Here is an 18,285-nt window from a genome sequence, read left to right on the forward strand (position 1 = left end):
TTCCCAACTACAGTCCAGACATGAGTCAGGAAAGGTTAACAAAACCGAGGCTGGAAAACACAGGATTATACACAGTCACTGGACTCTCATTCTCAGGTAATAGTAAATATGTTGAAGATTACCATAGAGGTGATTTCTTTTAGATATTTTTCCTCTATACTGCACATTTGATGTGTTTAGTGTCAGTTCAGATGAATAATCCTAAAACCTCGTTAGACAGGAAGGAGAAAGGTGAAGATGTCCATGCAGAGAGCAGCAAGAAGCAGAGTCTGGTCCATGTTTTTGTGTAGCACACAGCTGAATCGCACACTGAGATGGTGAGTTGGAGTTTTACTGTGTTTTGTTTTTCCAACTAGTAGTGGCAGAGCTGTTGCCGCACCTGTACTTGCTGCCACGGTTTCACATGTTGCTTTTATTGTTTACTGTCCCTGCTTTCTTCTATATCCTGGAAGAATCACATCTCAAGTATCTATGATGTCTACTGTACCAAACCCTGTTTCCTAGAAATGACATTTCTGTACAAGTAAACTAAAAGTAAAGTTTTGTAGAAAATTTGCTGGGTGGATTATGTTCAGAGGCAATTTATTTTTTGTATAAAGCACTACATTTATTAACAACTATAGAGGCGCCAGCAAGGAAAGATTTGGTGGTTTTAGTTAAATTTAAATAAACATGTTGTGTCTGAAGTAACTGTGAACTTCTGTATTAAATCAGACCACAATACATTGTTGGTGAAAATTTTGCTGTTGCGTATCAGTATCAGCGTTAATTAGATATGCCAATTATGTAAATTAACAACATATCCTCTTAATATTGATGGAAAACGTTATCCGGTCACAATTACGATTTCTACAAAATTTGCTGTTGTAGTTTAGTTGTATAGAAATATAATTTCAAGAAGACACGGTTCATCAACCTCGACCGCCTCCTGGCAACTTAGCTGCTGTTAATAAATACAGTGCTTCATTCATTCCAAAATAAACATACATAACTCAGCATTTACGTTACCACCACAACGTATTTGGGTGAACAGTTTAGTCGTATGTGAGCGTAACTTCTGAGAGACAGGGTGGCAGAGGCACACAAGTGAAGGATCACCATGTAAATTAAAACCAACCCAGTGTCCCAGTGGATTTCCAAATTATGTCTATATTGGACAGTTGCACACAGGAACTGGTGTGCCCTCCATGTAGTGAGGTGGAAAGTTAAGGTGTGGAGGTTAGTGGTTGATGACATTCGTGCAGGAGACCAGAGACTTACAGACTCATCTTAACCATATTTTATTTGCTGCGACCATGGCCTTTCCCTAACGTTAACCATACTGTTGTTGGCAAGTTTTCCAGAACCGTCCGATATTAAAATTACTGTCTGGTGATAGGGTTGCACAAAACATACAAGGGGAGACAATGTTGAGAGAAGAGATGAGGGAGAAATCTGTGTGTGTGTGTGTGTGTGTGAGTGTGTGTGTGTGTGCGCGCGCGTGCGTGCGTGCGTGCGTGCGTGCGTGTGTGTGTGCCTTGCAGTGAAGTTGACAGTGATCCAGCTTTGGCCCCTTCAAGCTGGTGCCGGGTGCCAGGATCCTAGAGGAACCTGAGGTTTTGGCCATGGGTGTGTGTCACAGGCCCTCTCTTCTGTTTGTGTGCGCCTGCAGTCCAGTTGGCTTACTCCTGGTCAGTGTGTCAGTCAGTCTGTCGTGTGAGAGGGCATGCTCGATGCATCTGAAACCTCTGGGCTGACGGCCGGCGGGCATGGCTCAGCAACCGGTGCTCCACCTGGCTGATTGATGCGGGGCTGTTTGAAGTCCTCTCAGGGAGAATGAGCTCCATTCATAACCCGCTGCACCCTCCACACTCACGGCCCCACCTCTCACTGCTATCCCTCCACTCTGTTAACAGCTGAAATACTACACTGCTTAGAGCTCACAGTGGTATGAAACTGAGGTGGACAGACAGCAATACGATAGATAACCTCAGGATATTCTCCATCTGTGTGGAGCTGCAGCCTGTGGTGGCTTTAGTCTTCTGCTCTTGTGACTTGAATATACTGTAGGCTACTGTCCGTGGAGATATGACCATCCCTATCTCTGGTTAGTGTTGACATTCATCAGTGGATTTACTAATCGATCCTCACACAATATCATAAGTAACTGAAATCATATCAGAGCTGCAATTTCCTTTTTTTAACTGCTGAGTATTTTTTGTAGTTTGTCTGTTAATTGTTTGGTTTATAAAAAAAATCAGAAAATAGGTAAAAAGGCTCATGACAATTTCCTTGAGCCAAAGATTACACCTTCAAATAGCTTTTTTTTGTCTGACTAATTATGTAACATATATAGTATATGATATAAACAATATTGTAAGACATGGATAAGTAACACATTCTCACTTTAGAAGGCCAGAATTAGCAAATATTTGGCCCGTTTGCTTTGAAAATGACATAACAGATTCATCTATTGTGAAAACAGTTGCAGATAATTTTTTTGTCAATCAACTTATCAATATATAGAATACCTATTTCACCTCCAAAACAGGCTGTACTGCACATATCAAGTCCCTCTGTGATGACTTTGGCAGTTGTCAGTCCTGCTTCATAAGACAAAATCTGTCATAACTAATTACTTCAATTTATAAAGTCACAGGACACTTATTTTGAAGGAACAGTTCAACATTTTAGTAAAAAAACGACGGTTTACTTTCTTGCAGACAATAAGATGAAAAGCCACTTCCACTACCACCCTCAGGTTTATACATTACAGTGAATATGTAGCCCAGGCAAGTAGCCTGTTAGCTAAGACTACCATAAACACTGGAAATGGAGGGTTAACGGTTTCCCCCTGCTTCCAGTCTTTATGCTAACTGAGCTAACTGGCTGTTGTCCTTAGCTGTTTACCGTACAGACATCAGAGAGGTATCAATCTTTTGTCAAAGAAAAGATCAATCTCCGCCAAAAAGCAAATAATTACAATAGATGCTGCATCTAACCATAGATCCATGATTAGTGTTCACAAATCTCACTGAATTCAAAATCCAAACAATGGTCTATGTGTATATTTTGTACATACATATGTATATGTTGTGGTGTGTGTATGCGCCCGTCCGGTCGTTTGCATGTTTTTCCTGTGTCTTCTTGTGTCCTGCACATGAGAGTATGGGTCCCTTGCAGTTTCTATCAGAGAGATCTGCTGTTGACAGGCAGAGCCAAGGTCAGTTCCTGGCCCTATCACCACGCTTTGTCCGCGAGATGCCAGGAATGTGCAGGAATGTGGGCTCCGTCAGGTGGAGAGGTCCTCTTCAGAGACAGACACCCAGACACAACCCCAAAGCCGCCCCGCCCCCCCCCCCCCCCCCCCCCCCCAAACTAGCCTACACTACACCCTGCCTGGTCCTTCTCTTTCAAGTTCCCCCTCTGAAAGTGTCTGAAGTATGAATGTCAGGAAACCGCTCTCCTTTTTTCTCCTTGCACATGGTGAGCTGAGGAGAAAGGGAGGTAGACAAACTGGAGAGAAACGGTTGATTTAACATGAGAACAAGAGTCCAGGCGTTTCCTTTTATTTTCTTCCTCTTGGCAATTTTCTTCCTCTTGTCTGATTGATTGGGTTTGGACACCATTGTCACGACATTCAGAGAGATATCCCCATTCTCCTGCAGATGGACTGTCAGGACATTTCGGGAAAATCCTGGCATCTCGTTCCCAGCGCTGGTTCATTCGGTCCAGCTCAGCAAGAAGGTAGACTGCAGGTTAAGCTGGAGAAATAACCTACGTCAAGTGGTGCTGGATAAAACTAAAAAAAAAATAAAAACCTTATACTGTCAGCTTCCCTCATCCCCCCCATCCACCCGCCACCCTCTTCCCTTCACTCAGATTGTTATCGTCAGTTAGATTATTGCTTCCTGCAGAGACCTGGAGCTGCTTCTGCTCTCAGTTTTATGTTCCTCATGTTCCTGAATATAGCGTAAGGCCAAATTATTACCATCCACACACAATTAACCCAATAAGAGACCCAGTTTACACATTAGCATAAGCGATCCAATGCGTTAAAAACAAGTAATGGCTAAACTCTGAGATGTCAGTTTATTAGCAACATCTAGCTAAAACGGATAGAGTCTAACACAACAGATATACAACAGATCCTCATTCATCGAGGTTACAGTGCGGTGTTGTTTCCATTGTGTGATCATTTTGGAGGATGTAGTTTGTGCTTGTATTGAAATGTATTGCATTATACAGAGAGGCGTTTCTGTTATTTAGCTCACTGGGATGAATGCCGATAAATCCTCATTAGTTTTCATTATTTCTCCTTCATTTCCCCAGAAGTTTTTATGCACACAGACTTGTACGTTTGACTTTTTATGAATAAACCAGACATTGTACTGATGTTTCAACCGAAGGAGTTTCCTGCTCATCCAGGATGTGTAAGTGCTCCTACTGTGAGTCATGTCTATGGGAAAAAAATAATGAGACTTTTACTTCAGGAACCAGCAGGGTCTTGAAATAGGTCCTACTTTTTTTTTCTTTAAGTATATTACTTCATATTGTTCTAACAGAGACACTGACAGGGTGTATGAAATATCGCCTAAAACCATCCTTTGAGCATATTTGCATTGTGATTTTAATTTTCCTACACGCAGTTATGCACATCATTCAAATATACCAAGTCTACATCCTCCTCACCTTCCTCACTTTGACTACAGCACAGTGCGCCAGTCGTCAGCCTCCCAGTTCCCATTACTGGATCACTTCTGGGGTAACCCGAGCCATCCAGGCCCCCTCTGACACCCACTTCAACACACGCTGTCCTGTAAGACTTCTGTGTCCTCTGATTAGATTTGACTCCTCAAATTGAATCTCCCTCTGAAGCAAACACCCATTTATGCACACAAGCATACATACAAACACACACAGACTGGACACTGAAACCACACTCAGTTGATTGTTTACACTGTGACTCTTATTCTCTGTAAAAGCTGCTAATAGGAGCAAATTACTGCCAACAACTTGGAAATATCAAGTGCCTAACTGCTCAGCTGTAATGGAGTTAACTGCTGACCAATCCAATTACGGGCCTGCAAGGGGCTCAGTGGAGCCTGGGGAGGGACGGATGGGATGGGGAGAGGGGCGTGTCGGCCTCAGGGGACGGGGGAGTGGAGGGTACCTGGCTCCTGGGCCGCTAACTGTCACTGTTTGGCTGTAATTGGATTTGGAGTGTACCATGGGGTAGAGTTGCCCCTGCCATCCAGACCCGCGCAGGAAATGTGATCTGATCAGTCTTTATTAGCAAACATAAAACAGCTCAGGGCTGAGCAGTGTCTCTTATTCCCTGTCTGTCTCAAAAAATTGTCTTTGCTTGTCTCATTTAACGTGTAAGACCAATCGCACCAAGTCCTCTTTACCTGAGCAGCACTGTGCCATATTTTCATTTAAGACAGAGTAAAGGTTGTGTTGAACTATAATACTTAAAGATGATTGAAGGTTTAATTGAGCACTCCTTAGGTTAAGGACATGTAACACCCCTTTGAGTCAGAGCAGTTTCAGCTGTTGAGGGCCGCTGTGTGTTTGTTTTTGTTCTGCTTTGTGAGAGACATTAGGCTGGTAGTGACCCGGGAGGTCAGCGGGAACACAGCTCTCAGCTCGCTGGGTCAACTTTGTTTGACGTCTGGAAATGTTACAGCGGTAACTCAAACCAGGCCTGTTAATCAAAGCTAATGCAAGTTTGATGCAGCTGTATTTCTCCCTCTATCTCCACTTGATTTAACCTCCATTACCTCTGCCTCGCTTCCTCATTCCACGTCCCTGTCCTCCCTCTTCAACCTCCTCTACCCCTCCCTTCTGTCTCGCTGTGGTGCTCTGTTCAACTGGCTCCATTACTGGGACGCCCCCCCCCCCCCCCCTCCAACTCTCTAACCCGCTCCCCTCAGGCATCCCAAACCTCATTTACACAGATATGTTTAGCCAGCACAGGAAGCAACCCGTGCCCTTAACAAAATTACGGTCCAGCTAGCGAATGAGCCGCGGGGCTGGTCTGCAGGGACCAATCATAGACGGCCTCGACTCTACCACTTCCTCCTTTGAAAGGAATGGTAGTTCCAAAGTGCTGACTTTTTTTTGTATTCCCCCTTTTTGTGAGACGACTTTGGACCGGACCAAAAGCTCACCTCTCACAATGTGAACTAATGTACTCCATTACAGCTTTAATATGGGCTTCATGTGTAGCTTTGAACGATTTTAATGATAAGGACGGTAATGATGGTGATGTAAATGCACTGAGTGCTGCGTTAACAGACCCAGGGTGCACAGCCCCGCTCTGATCACTATCTCTGCGGCGCCTCAGTAATTTGGCTCTGAAGTTTGCTCTATTAATGGGACTCTGCTTTTCCTTTTTCCTCTCATATCCTTTAATTCTCCCCGTCCCTGCATTCCTCTTTGAGTCTGGTGAAACTCTCTTGTTCTTCCAGGACAGTCTTTTAGAGATCACACTGTTTATATTAAGGATCATATAACTACAACAAATGCATCAGAAATATTTTCTCTATTTCTATGTATAAAAAAAAGTTTATTCAAGTGCATAAAGTGCATTTATTTTTGCATTAACGCCTCACAGCGAGCCGTAACAACCCTCACTTAAAACATTCCTTCATGCTTTTTATGGCTGCAGGGCTGTGGCTCTGTGGGAGTCAGCCTAAAGATGAGTGTCTCCCTTTGATTCCTGTTTAATATTCCAATGTTGTCTGTGGTCTTGGAGGGACCGTGAGGCCACTTAAACAACCCACCCACCCGCCCCCCCCTTCCCACTCCTCCCCCTTAAAATCTGTTTTAGTATGCATCAGGGACTCTGGAGGGTAGCCATGTGAGATATCTCTCTCTCCCTCATTCCAATCACCTCTCCCTCCATGGCCTCTGCTCAGGTAATTAACTTCTCCCTCCCATCTCGATCCCCTCCACGCCCAGCCTCTCTCTGCTCCTTATCTGGGCTCCTTTCAGACTGTTAAAACTATCAGCCTTCTTCCCCGTCCCCCCTGTCTAATTCCTCTGGCTGAAGGTGGGGAATAGGTAGAAACTAATCCAGACCTGCCGTCCAACCCCTCCACCGCCACCACCTCTCCTCTCCCCTCCTATCCTGTCACTCCCTGTAGCCGCTCACCACCCCCCGCCAGCTGAATCACTCTCACTGCCTGTTTTGTCACCCTTTTTTTCTAAAAAAAAAAAAAGAATTGGGCCTTTTCAAAGATTCATCTTTCTCACCTTCAGTTTGAATGGAGATTCAAGAGCGAGAGATTGGATTAATTAGACATGTTATCCTGATCAGTGAAAGAGAGACTTGATCCCCTGTTCACTATATCCTGATTAGGACCAAGGCGCGCGCGCACACGCACACGCACGCACACACACACACACACACACACACACACACACACACACACACACACACACACACACACACACACACACACACACACACACACACACACACACACACACACACACAAAGGAGGTGAGGTGAGCAAAGACAGGCTAAATCTTTGACTTTTTGGAACTGCTGGGGATTAAAAGGAGATTGTAATTGCTTTTTTTCCCCCCTCTCTCAGTTCATTTGTATTGACAACTTGTTATAGCGAGGTCGTGGCTGTATGAATAGAGTTGGGACGACACTTGACAAAGACAGAGCACGAATGAGAGGACAAGAAAGAGTAGAAGCAGCTTTCATCTTTCCTGTAGTGAGGCTTCTTAGGCACTAATGCCAATTTATGATCTGATTCAGAACATCTGTGAAAGGTAATGTGCAGGCAGTGGGCACACGTGAATGGAAGATACAAAGAAAGGTATGATCTTTGGCAGATAATCACTGTCATAATTACCATAGTATAATAACGGCGAGAGAGCTCTGATTGAATGTGAGAGGAATTAGGTGGAGACATGTTCACTACTCTCTTCCTTATTTCTCTTCTTGCCTCTCATTATTTATATCCCTCTCTAATAGCCTGTGACTTGCAGTGTGTGGCACAGCTCGCTGCGTTAAAGGTCAAGTGTTAAGTGTTGTGTGTGCGGCGAGGATTTGTTCCAGATCGTGTGTGGTTAACTGAGACGAGGTGAAGTGCACTGTTAAAAATGAGCTGAACTCATCAGCACGTTATCCAGCTGAAGGGGACATTAGAAGTGAGTAAGATCTGAAGCATCAGAAACCTTTTAAGATTATGATTTCTGAAAATATGAAAGCAGGGGAAGGCCTGCAAAAATAAATGTCACAGTTTTTGTTTTCTCAATCTAGATAAATACACAGTTACAATTGCTAGGATGAACTCTATGGAATGACAAAAGCAAACTGTAACCATCTTTAACTTCATTTATAAATGCCTTAAGGTTTTATGTAAGTGTTTTATGTGTTTTAATGTCACTCTTAGGGGAAAAAACAGGCTTTAAAATTTAAATGGTTAAATAAATGGTTAAAATAAAGATATATTCTTTTAGGGAACATTTTTTTTTACAGTGTGAAACCTGCACTGTCGGGCGTCTCTAGTGAGCGTTCATGAAGGGGGAACCTCGGACCTCCACATGGGCTTTTAACATCAGCTGATCAGAGGTTCTCTGTTGATAAACACAAAACCCAAGTCTACAGTTTCAGTCTCTGCATTGTCCTGTCGCTTCCACTTAAACAGCCTCAAAAAGCAATAAGTGATAGTTTCAAATTAAATGATTTCTGTCATGAACTCCTCCGTCACACGCTCGGCACATACATACTAGACGGTCTAAATTTCTGAATTGAGGCCTTTTTCTTTTTTGCTCTGCTGGCTGTATCGTGTTGCCAGGACAAAGCCATGCTGATCCCTCCTCCTTTTACACCTCAGTGTATAGTCAGGGACAAAGACCTGATTCACACACCCTCTATACACTCTTCTCTCTCTTTGAGTGTTTACTGTTAACCGCTCTACTCCCAGCAGCACAGCCGAGGCCGGCCTCCGGCTCAGGCGTCCTGGATCGTGGGGTGTTGCAGTGAAAGATGGAGGGCTAAAAGGTGGTGGAGCTGGAGCTGTGCAGGTCTCAGTGGGGGAGCAGGATGGATGGAGTAAGAGAATGGCTGAGATAAAAGTAGAAATGGAAAGATGGAGAGCTGAAAATGAGAGGGTGCAATAGGAGAAAGCGAAGCAGGAGATTACTCAGAGTGCTTATCTCAAAGAGAAGAAAGGTTACAGTGAAGAGAGGAGAGAGGAGGAAGGAGGGAGAGTGGTTTAGTGTTTTGGGCTGGTTGGTCAACGCAGGGGAGATGATGACTGCAGCGCCATATTAGACCAGGACCTCAGTTGGTGTCTGATCTCCCTGTGTAGTGACGCTGCATGAAGATGAAATATAGCTGCCTTTCATCTCTTCCCACCATCTCTTCAACCCACCTATAGAGAGGTTCGTTGTTAGCAACAGCAGTGTAGAGTGTGTAAGGTCTGTTTTTGACCACCAGCGGAGCTATGGAGGAGGGACGCCGTGATCACGTTTTTTTGCAGCCGATACCGATCATCTGTGAGTGAGATCGGCCAATACCGATCATTTTTGTCATGCATTGCAGATTATATCAGTCTCACAGACTTTGTAAAAGTTCCACACAGCGCACATGTTGTTTTGATTTGGTGGCCTATCGTGCGGCGGTGAAGTGAACAAGGTTTGGAGGTGGGACTACACTACAAAGGACTCAGTGCTTCTCTCAGCAGCCAGACACCAGAGTATTGACCACAGGTGATCGGTTTTAAGGTGACAAGAAGCATTAATTCCAATTCAACCGATCACATAATTTTAATGAAAATCGGCCGATCAATCGGGGCATCCCTACTATGGGGCAATGCTTTTTTCATGAGGGGGTCCCCAGTTTGTGTGGAGCTTGTGCTTTAGTAGCACATGCATGTGGACGACTTGTAAGAGAATGACACGATGCACTTTCCTGCATTTCCTAAATTTTGACACGTTCCAGTAGGAAACGTACAACATAAATCACATCATCAAAGACGGCTGAACTCCATTTCAGTGTGAGGGTCCTGGCACCACTCTGTTCAAGTGTCCCAGTACAGCTGGATTTGTACTTGACTCAGGGGGTTAAACCAAAAGCTTTTATTTCTAAGTCAGTGTTGAATTCCTCCTGCTGATAGCACCACCACGACACCACATGGATAGATTGTTAACAATCAGGTCATATTGTGCTCTAGATATGTTCTGCAAAGACTGCTGGCTGATGGCAACTTGGGAAATGCCGGTTTCAAAACATTGGACAAGATGTTCTTTATATTTTTTATGAGGAAGAAAATGTCATCAACATGCTTGTTAGACTTCAAGAGACTGTCAGACTTCTTACACACAACGTGTTTTGCTGAGAAACACTGCATGTTAAATAAACTGTGTCTTAAGCATCAAAATTGATTCTCGACCCTGGAAATGGTAATTTAATGATATAATTCCAGCTACTTATTAGCTTTCAACCATATCATACAGCCTTCAACAGTGGCTGGAATTTTTCTCAGTTGAATTTCAGGCCAGCATTGAGGGAGGACTGAAAGTATTGTGGATGAAGTCATCACAGTTACTCAGCTCACTTCTCAACCTATCCATGTCCATGACAACTGAGCAAACTACTTCGGACAGTGTGTAACAGCTAAAAACTCTGGAAAAGGAGGGATTGTTTTGTCAAATAACTCTGAGACCGTTTAGAAGAAAAATCCAAATGTTTTCATGTTGCAGAGCTTCTACTCTAGCTGTTGGATTCATCCCTCATCTGTCCTGCATTATCAGTTGATGTAACATTAGGCTAAAGAGCAAATTTAGCTTTAACAGGAATTTGACAGGAATTTCTCACAGTGTTCACAGCTGCTCTTTTCTTATTCATCCCTATTTCCTTATTTTCTCTTGTACTGAAATGGGTTCAGTCACAGCTTTTGCCTTTTACTCGCCAGTTGTTCTCAGTCCAACAAGCAGTCCAGTCTAAGATTACCCCACCATACCGTTACAGCTTTGTGCTATATACAAGCACAAAGACAGTCAGTCACGTAATGCGTCTTTCTCTTTGTTCTGGGCGTGCTGTTTCGCTTTTTTTCCTTCTGTGTTTGTTGTTATATACCCCCTCCCTCCTCATCACCACTACCTTCACCAGCTTCCTCCTCACACTCGAGCGACTGTAACATCCATCTCCATACTGCACCTCCTTCATTGTTATTGTAGGTTAGGTAGCAAAGTTGGATATTACAGTATGTGTGCTTGGCACTGTGTTGCTGTTCATCTGTAAATTGTTACCCAAGCTGCCTTCAAGTTATTATGTATTGTTTGTCACATGTCAGAACTATGGGATGAAGTCTGTTGGACTTAGTGGTAAAACATGTTAACAAAACACTATTTCGGGGACTGTTTGAGGTCTCTGGAGTAATTTAAATGCAGGCACCATCACTCATTCACTATGTGACAGATGCTACCAAGTGCCGTTACAAGCAGCTCCCAGGGGAGTGAACAGATAAGGGTGCAGGATTCACCAGGAAGGAGGAGTAATGGGATGCACAGGGTCAGTGGAAGATACGATATCTGTGTCAATGAACCAGAAGTCGTCCAGAAAATATGACTTGCTGTATGGCGCTCTTTGAACACTATAATGCCCAGTTAGCACATACCATGAAGAAACAGAAAGACTTTGGTGACAGAGACAAAGGCTGTACTCCAGTAATATGTTTTGGAGGGGTCCGCTGCTGTGCCCCTTTGGGTCTGTTTCATTGTGTCTAACTGGATTAGGATGGATAGACAGAGATGGAGCCAGCAGAAAAATAATGGCATTAGTACCTGCAGACCGAGCACTTGTGATCTGTCGTCAATCCAAATCCATTCGGCCATGATTGACTAGTGATAAAGAGTTTTAAATGAAGAGCACTTTGCCCTCCATGTGATAACCATACATTTTAGGATGGGGCATTCACAATCTAACAGAGGAGTACACTTTACATGTATTAGCATTGGTTGTTTTTAATGGTTTGGGTTATTGTAAATCAATCAGATGGAATCTCATCGTAAACCAGCTTTCCATTGACCATCTTTGTTTTGTGCAGCACAATGAGGAGTGACCGTCTGACTGACTGGTATGTGTTCAGCGAGGAGCGTGCTTTGTATCTTTGTTCCCAGAATAATCGGTGGCGGTGGCTGTTTCCTATAAGTCAGCCAGAAATCCCCCTGTAAGAAGTAGAAATGCCACAGACAAGAAAAGATATCCAAATATAGCGGTAATAGTGAATTTGTGAGCCACAATCTCCTGCAATCTCCATTAAGTGGCAGTGAGCGCAGGGCCAGTCTGATAACCTTGCTGTCTGGGAGCCTGCACTATCTGTTAAAAGAAGACATCATTGGATTAAGCATACCCTCCCACAACCCAAAACATCTGATCTCTAACTGATACATGCCATTATTAATTACTAAGTGCAATTACAGCTAGACAGATGGTAAAATGGTGATTACACTTAAGCCCTGGCACAGTCTTACAGTAACCTGCACTTCTGTAATCCTTTTCTTTTTAAATACTTTTATACTTCCCCAGGGATTATTTTGGAAAAGGCAGCAGGCTGTTTGCGTAAAGTACATGTGTGTAAAACTGCCACAGTTCTGTCTGAGTTTACGTTTGCAGCCACATTGAGCTCACACTGACAGATAAAGCTCTGAGTGCTGCGACGGACATTCATGGTATGTACATATTGTATAGATCATATTTCCTTTACACCAGATGAAAATAGATGAATAGATGCCGAGATGAAAAAGTCAGAACATCATGAAGAATATTATTATAATATTATTATTCATTGTCTGGGAACTATATATGTCTGTGACAAATTTCATATCATGCCACATAGTAGATTTTGAGATATTTCACTGATGGATGAAGTCAGGTGATCACCAAAGTAAGACGCATTTATCGATTTGGATCCATGAATTTTTGTACCAAATTTCATGGCAATCTATTCAATATTTGTCGAGATATTTCAATCTCATCTTAAGTGTTTAACAGACCAAATGACCCACATTGCCATATGTAGAGCTTTCATATAGTGCTGCAAAAAATAATACGATGAAATTGATCCAAACATCAAAACTCATATACACATAGAATAAATATAACTCGCATGAAAAGCATCTTAAAGAATGAATATTTTTTTGCATGTGTCTCGTCTGCAGGATTGCTCATTAGCTTTTATACTGTCAGTCTATACAAAACAACGTACATAAGTTAGCTGTATGAGTGCCAGACGTATGACTGGAGGATTGCAGGACAGGAGATGGGCAGCGACAGAGAAAAAACAAAACAGACGGCAGAAGATGACGGATCTAAATAAGAGAAGGGCGCAAAAAGGAAAAGACCAATCCAATATGACAGCTGATTCAAGAATGGACGACTGTAATCTCTCATTGAGGTGTTGGAAAGAAGTTTTACAAATGATCACACCAAATCTATTCAATAACAAATATGATCTGGAAGATTTGGGTTTTTTTTATATTTTTATTCCCAATATTGTGTCTTAGAATTTTGATTGATATTAGTATAAGAGAGATAATGTGCTGCTGGTATCAAAGCTGTAGCTTCAGTGTAGTTTGCAAGGAAGCGCGCCGGCATGAATGAAGATGTCTGAATGCAGGGAGGGAGAAAGTGAGTACGAACACAGTGGAAGTGGCGCTGTTCATTTGTCAGGAGATGGATTGCAGCCATTGAGAGGAAAAGCTTTTAATTTGGCTCTGGTGTGGTAATTAGGTTTCAATTCGCTGCGCTCACTAAGAGGAATGGGGAGGGTAATGAAGTTAGTCATCTTACTGTGTGTTTAGTGAGAGGAAGAGAGAGGGGGGGTTAAGTATGCACAGTCTACATTTTTCAGTGGCCCTCTCTGCCTCTCATACTCTAATTCATTGTCTAATGCTGTTTATTTCGGGTATCACAGTGCTTTTGCGCATTAGTTAAGAGGCCCCGGCACATTACTGTAATGGGGAGAGAACATGAAAACACAGTGAAACCTGATCCACCACCTCTCCCCTGCTCTCTCCTCTCTATCTTAATAATGTCTCTCTTTACTCTGTGCAGAATACTTTTCCTCTTTCTCACTCGTTCTCCATCATTTCCCCAATGTCCCTTCTCACTGATGATCTCGTCCCTGCGTCTGAACAGAGTTGATATTACTAATGGCTCGGTATGATAGGCAGAACATGGGAATATCGGGTTACATGACCTGGGTAAAAGAGGAGAGAAAGTAGAATGACGCAGTAGTGATAGTAGAAGTAGAAATGAACAAGAGAGGAAACAAAGTGTGTGTGTGTGTGTGTGTGTGTGTGTGTGTGGGGGGGGTTAAACTGGGCAAATTAAGGTAATACATGTCATAATGATATAAGGACATGTGTCTTATGTGTAAATTATGGACCTGGGGTCATGTGAGAATTATCCCTGGCTTGTTCAATCGTCACGTTTGTTTTCTTAGTTTGTGCATTTGTGTCCATAGATGCTTGTTCACTGTTATTGTAGTCCATGTGCTGAAGTGCTTTTGTGTCTTTTTTTTTGTGTCTTTGTGTCTTTTGTGAGTGTGTGTTTGTGTGTGTGTGTGTCTTAATATTTGGCAGTGGGCACAGTAGCCACATGACGACCCCTGCGTGACCCCTGAGAAGCGTGTAGGCGCCGGGTTCAGTCTGAGTCTTGTCACATGATCCCCTGCTGCCCTCCCTCTCCATTCACAATGGAGTATTAATCTGAACAACACACACACACACACACACACACACACACACACACACACACATGCAACTCCAAACAGCCACACATACTTTGCACAAAAAAGAGGGGGAAAAAAAAAAAAATCACACACTCAAATAAACGCTTTCTTTGTCTCCGCTGCAGCGCTTCATGAAAGCTGGTCAGCTGTAACAACATGGAGAGTAATCAATATTTGTCACAGTTTTCTATATTGTTTTGATGTATCCTCTTCATTTAGTGGTTCCTCCACAGCTTGATCTGCTCCTCATCTCTCTTGCCGTGACAGATGTCCGGGTGCCTGATTGCTGCTTGCACTTGATATCTACAGGCCTCACAATACTGCTCAGGTATTTCTAGTTTTTTTTTTTTGTCCCTGTTGTCTTCACTCCTTTCTCTCTCCTCCTGTCTGCTGACACTCGCTCTCACTGGTTTGTCATTAACGGATTAGAGGGGTGAGAGAGAGATGAGATGGCCTGAGGTGGAGCTGGGTTTTGTGTAAATAGACGACGTGTGCCTTCAGTCAGTCATGTCACGCCTCCTTTTCGCCCAACTTCGATCAAAGCCCTCTGCAGTGTTTTAGTTTTGTAATAGTTATTTCCCTGCCTGGTTGACAGACGTGAATATACTGTTAGTTAAGCTGTAGCTGACTTCCTCTTACCTCTCCCATTTCTCCCACAGTTGGGGCCCAGGGCCTCCAGCGCCCCAGCATCCTTGGTGTGTGGGCTGACTCCAGCCCGGCTTCCTGTTATAGAAATTCACGGAACCACGTTCCCCACACACACACAGACACACACACCCCTCAGCAGCTCTGCAGCCATCTGTAGGTGAGTGATTGTATGTATGTATGTGTGCTGCTTGCTCACACAATAGAGTCCACACGCAAGAACAAGAGTTGCCAAAGTGCAGAATGAAAGGTGAACCGGTGGTGTAATGTCACGACACACACATGTGCAAGGTGCTGAACGCCCTCAAAAATAGGATTTTTTTTTTTTAAAGAATTTTGTAACATAAAACATTCAATGTGAATTTTAAAAGTTTTAAAGTAAACAATTAGTATAGCACTGACAATAACAGACAAGAATGTCCTAATCACCACTAACGTGAAGCTGCACAAATCAATATTTTTGTATTCATTATGCAAGTGACTAAGTGGTGAACAAACAAACACATTTAGCAGCTAAAGACACAGATATTGACCTCAGGGGTTTGTGGAGACCAAATACAGAGCTAAAATTGGACTGACGTTCACCAGGCTAGAAACAGGACTCCAATGATAACGTAGCTCCTCGATGTGTAAATAAGTTAATTATCTGTTTGCTACCGGGTTTGCCGTATGAACTTAATAAGGTAATAATAAGTCAGATGCTGTTTGTACAACTTGCTGTGATGACATCAACTGGCCAAAGTAAATGTACAAAAGTAGGTCCTTTAAAGGTTTCCAAGTAACGGTTATGGTCGCTTTTCAAACAGTCCCCGTCTGGTTCAGTGATGCTCTGTGTCAGGTCACGTCCACCAGTTCTTGCATAAGGAAGTTTTCTTAGAGATATTCTCATGAGGAAAAAATGATTTATCCATCAAAGTTAAATGGAATATCCTCGTGATTTTTCCTCTTCAAAAGTGTCTGAGTGTGATGCTTGAAGAAAGATCGTCTTAAATAAAAGATGAATCACTGATTTAGTATCTGAAGTAGATCTGAAGAAGACATGACAAAATCCACAGAATTACAATAAACAGAGTGCCATGATTAATTACTTTTAACTCTAGATAAAAGCACTAAGCTATATGAACTGATAGCAGCGGTTTTGGAAACAAGTTGTAATGCTTTAAAGAAAAGCAGTAAATACGTTGTTGTGACACAGTGAAGTACAGTAACACAGGATTACCGTGAGTCTGAGGCACTCATAGCCATGCAGGTGTAACAGGAGTACGGCACGGTACAAGGTGTAATTTATAGGCGGAGCGGAGAAGGTGAGCAGGTTGAGGTTTCAGAACATGGACTAATAACCTCACAGCGTCACTCAATCCACGACGATTGTGCGGGAGCTCCTCGGCTGCGTTGTCACAGCAATCTGAGCGGCATTGTCCTCATATGTGGCCCGGGGCAGTGGTTCATGAAGGAAGTATTTTCTTAAATGACAATAAAAAGCACAATAAGAGGGTGTAAGTGAGCAGTTTGATCATATTTATTTCACAAAAGATCCAGTTTAGAGGAGACGGGTGGATTTCCTTACACTCTGTGCACTTGAGTTTGGGCTTGATGACTGTGTGAAACTCTCAGACTGAATATCTGTGTTCACGGGATAGAAGTGTGGCTGTGACTCACACGAGTGCCTTCGCTTCTGTGGAAAAACAATTTCTTATTGGCGTTTTGGCGTGTCGGTGTTTGCCATTAGCTTTCGTGCGTGTTGTTGTCTATAACCATAAAGGTCAGAGTGTCCCGGCTCGGACTGATGTAACTGCCTAAGCTTGGGCCCACATTGACTCCGGGACCCTCACAATGGCTGTGGTCTGCCCGCTACACAGTAAAAACATTGTACTAAAACCATTCTCTGAACCCCCACCCGTCTGTGCTCATGGTGTGGTGGCACAGCACGGAGGGAGGCCGCTCAGATGCTATCTGACTCGCTCATCAGCAGGTCAAGAGAACAAACCCGAAGAAGGACTTGAATGGAGAGGAATGTGAAAAGACTTTAGCTGCACGGAGAGCTTGATAGATTGAGGAAGAAAGGGCAAAACTTTCTGATATTTGTTTCAGTAGCTGAGTGAATTATCTCTCTTTCCCTCCCACTCTAACCCTGTCACCCTGTCTGATGTTTATATACCAATAATTTGCAAAAACAAATACATTTTGTGAGTCTTGTTATGGAACATGAATTAGATTTCTTACCAAGATCATGAGGAAACGCTTCTAATGTACGGTTCTGCAAAATGTTACTACTGAACATATCTGCAAAATGTCCACTGACAACATGTTTTAAATTTTACTACAATATCTGCTCTCACTATATATCTGCGCTTATACCAACTCAAACACGATAAATATTATGTATGGTTACGTTTAGGCGCTGACGGCGCCTGGTTAAAGTTAGAGGAAGTTTGTGTGTGTACTAGTCAAAGTCTTTTGTGCGGCCTCCATTTACCAAAAAAGAAAAACTTCTCTTCAGTGAACACAATTCAAGTAATATTTAAATCTCCCTCAAAATATATTTGGCAAAACAAATTATTGGTATATAGCAGAGGTGGGAGTCAATTCTAATCCCTTCTGTAAGTCAAGCAAGGCAAGTCAAACTTTACTTTTACTCCTGTGGACTCTGTGTGTATGTTAACTACATGAATTATTAATTATTACTAATGTATGACCTCTGGGGACCCTAATTGAATTTGTTGTCCGCTACAGTTACAGTACTCACAGTTTTACAATTGCTTCCATTAAAAGCTTAAAAGACCAAATACCGTCTTCAACTGTTCTCAGAAATGTGTCACACTTTCTACATCACTGTGCACCTACCTGCACGTGTCGTTACTGACAACAACTACAGTTTATTGAAACTAGTGGATTT

General features: G+C 42.9%; 1 long non-coding RNA gene across 2 annotated transcripts; it reads left to right on the forward strand.

The window, feature by feature from the left end:
* Nucleotides 1-232: 232 nt before the first annotated feature.
* Nucleotides 233-15,821, forward strand: LOC130186188 (uncharacterized). Of its 2 annotated transcripts, none has more exons than XR_008830264.1 (3): nt 233-317; nt 15,012-15,072; nt 15,404-15,821. It is a non-coding gene; the product is annotated as an uncharacterized LOC130186188 (long non-coding RNA). The 2 variants fall into 2 exon arrangements; XR_008830265.1 differs by having other exon boundaries at nt 263-317; nt 14,978-15,072.
* Nucleotides 15,822-18,285: the final 2,464 nt, after the last annotated feature.

This window comes from Seriola aureovittata, chromosome 2, assembly GCF_021018895.1.
Source record: "Seriola aureovittata isolate HTS-2021-v1 ecotype China chromosome 2, ASM2101889v1, whole genome shotgun sequence".
In the NCBI taxonomy this organism is placed as follows: Eukaryota; Metazoa; Chordata; class Actinopteri; order Carangiformes; family Carangidae; genus Seriola; species Seriola aureovittata.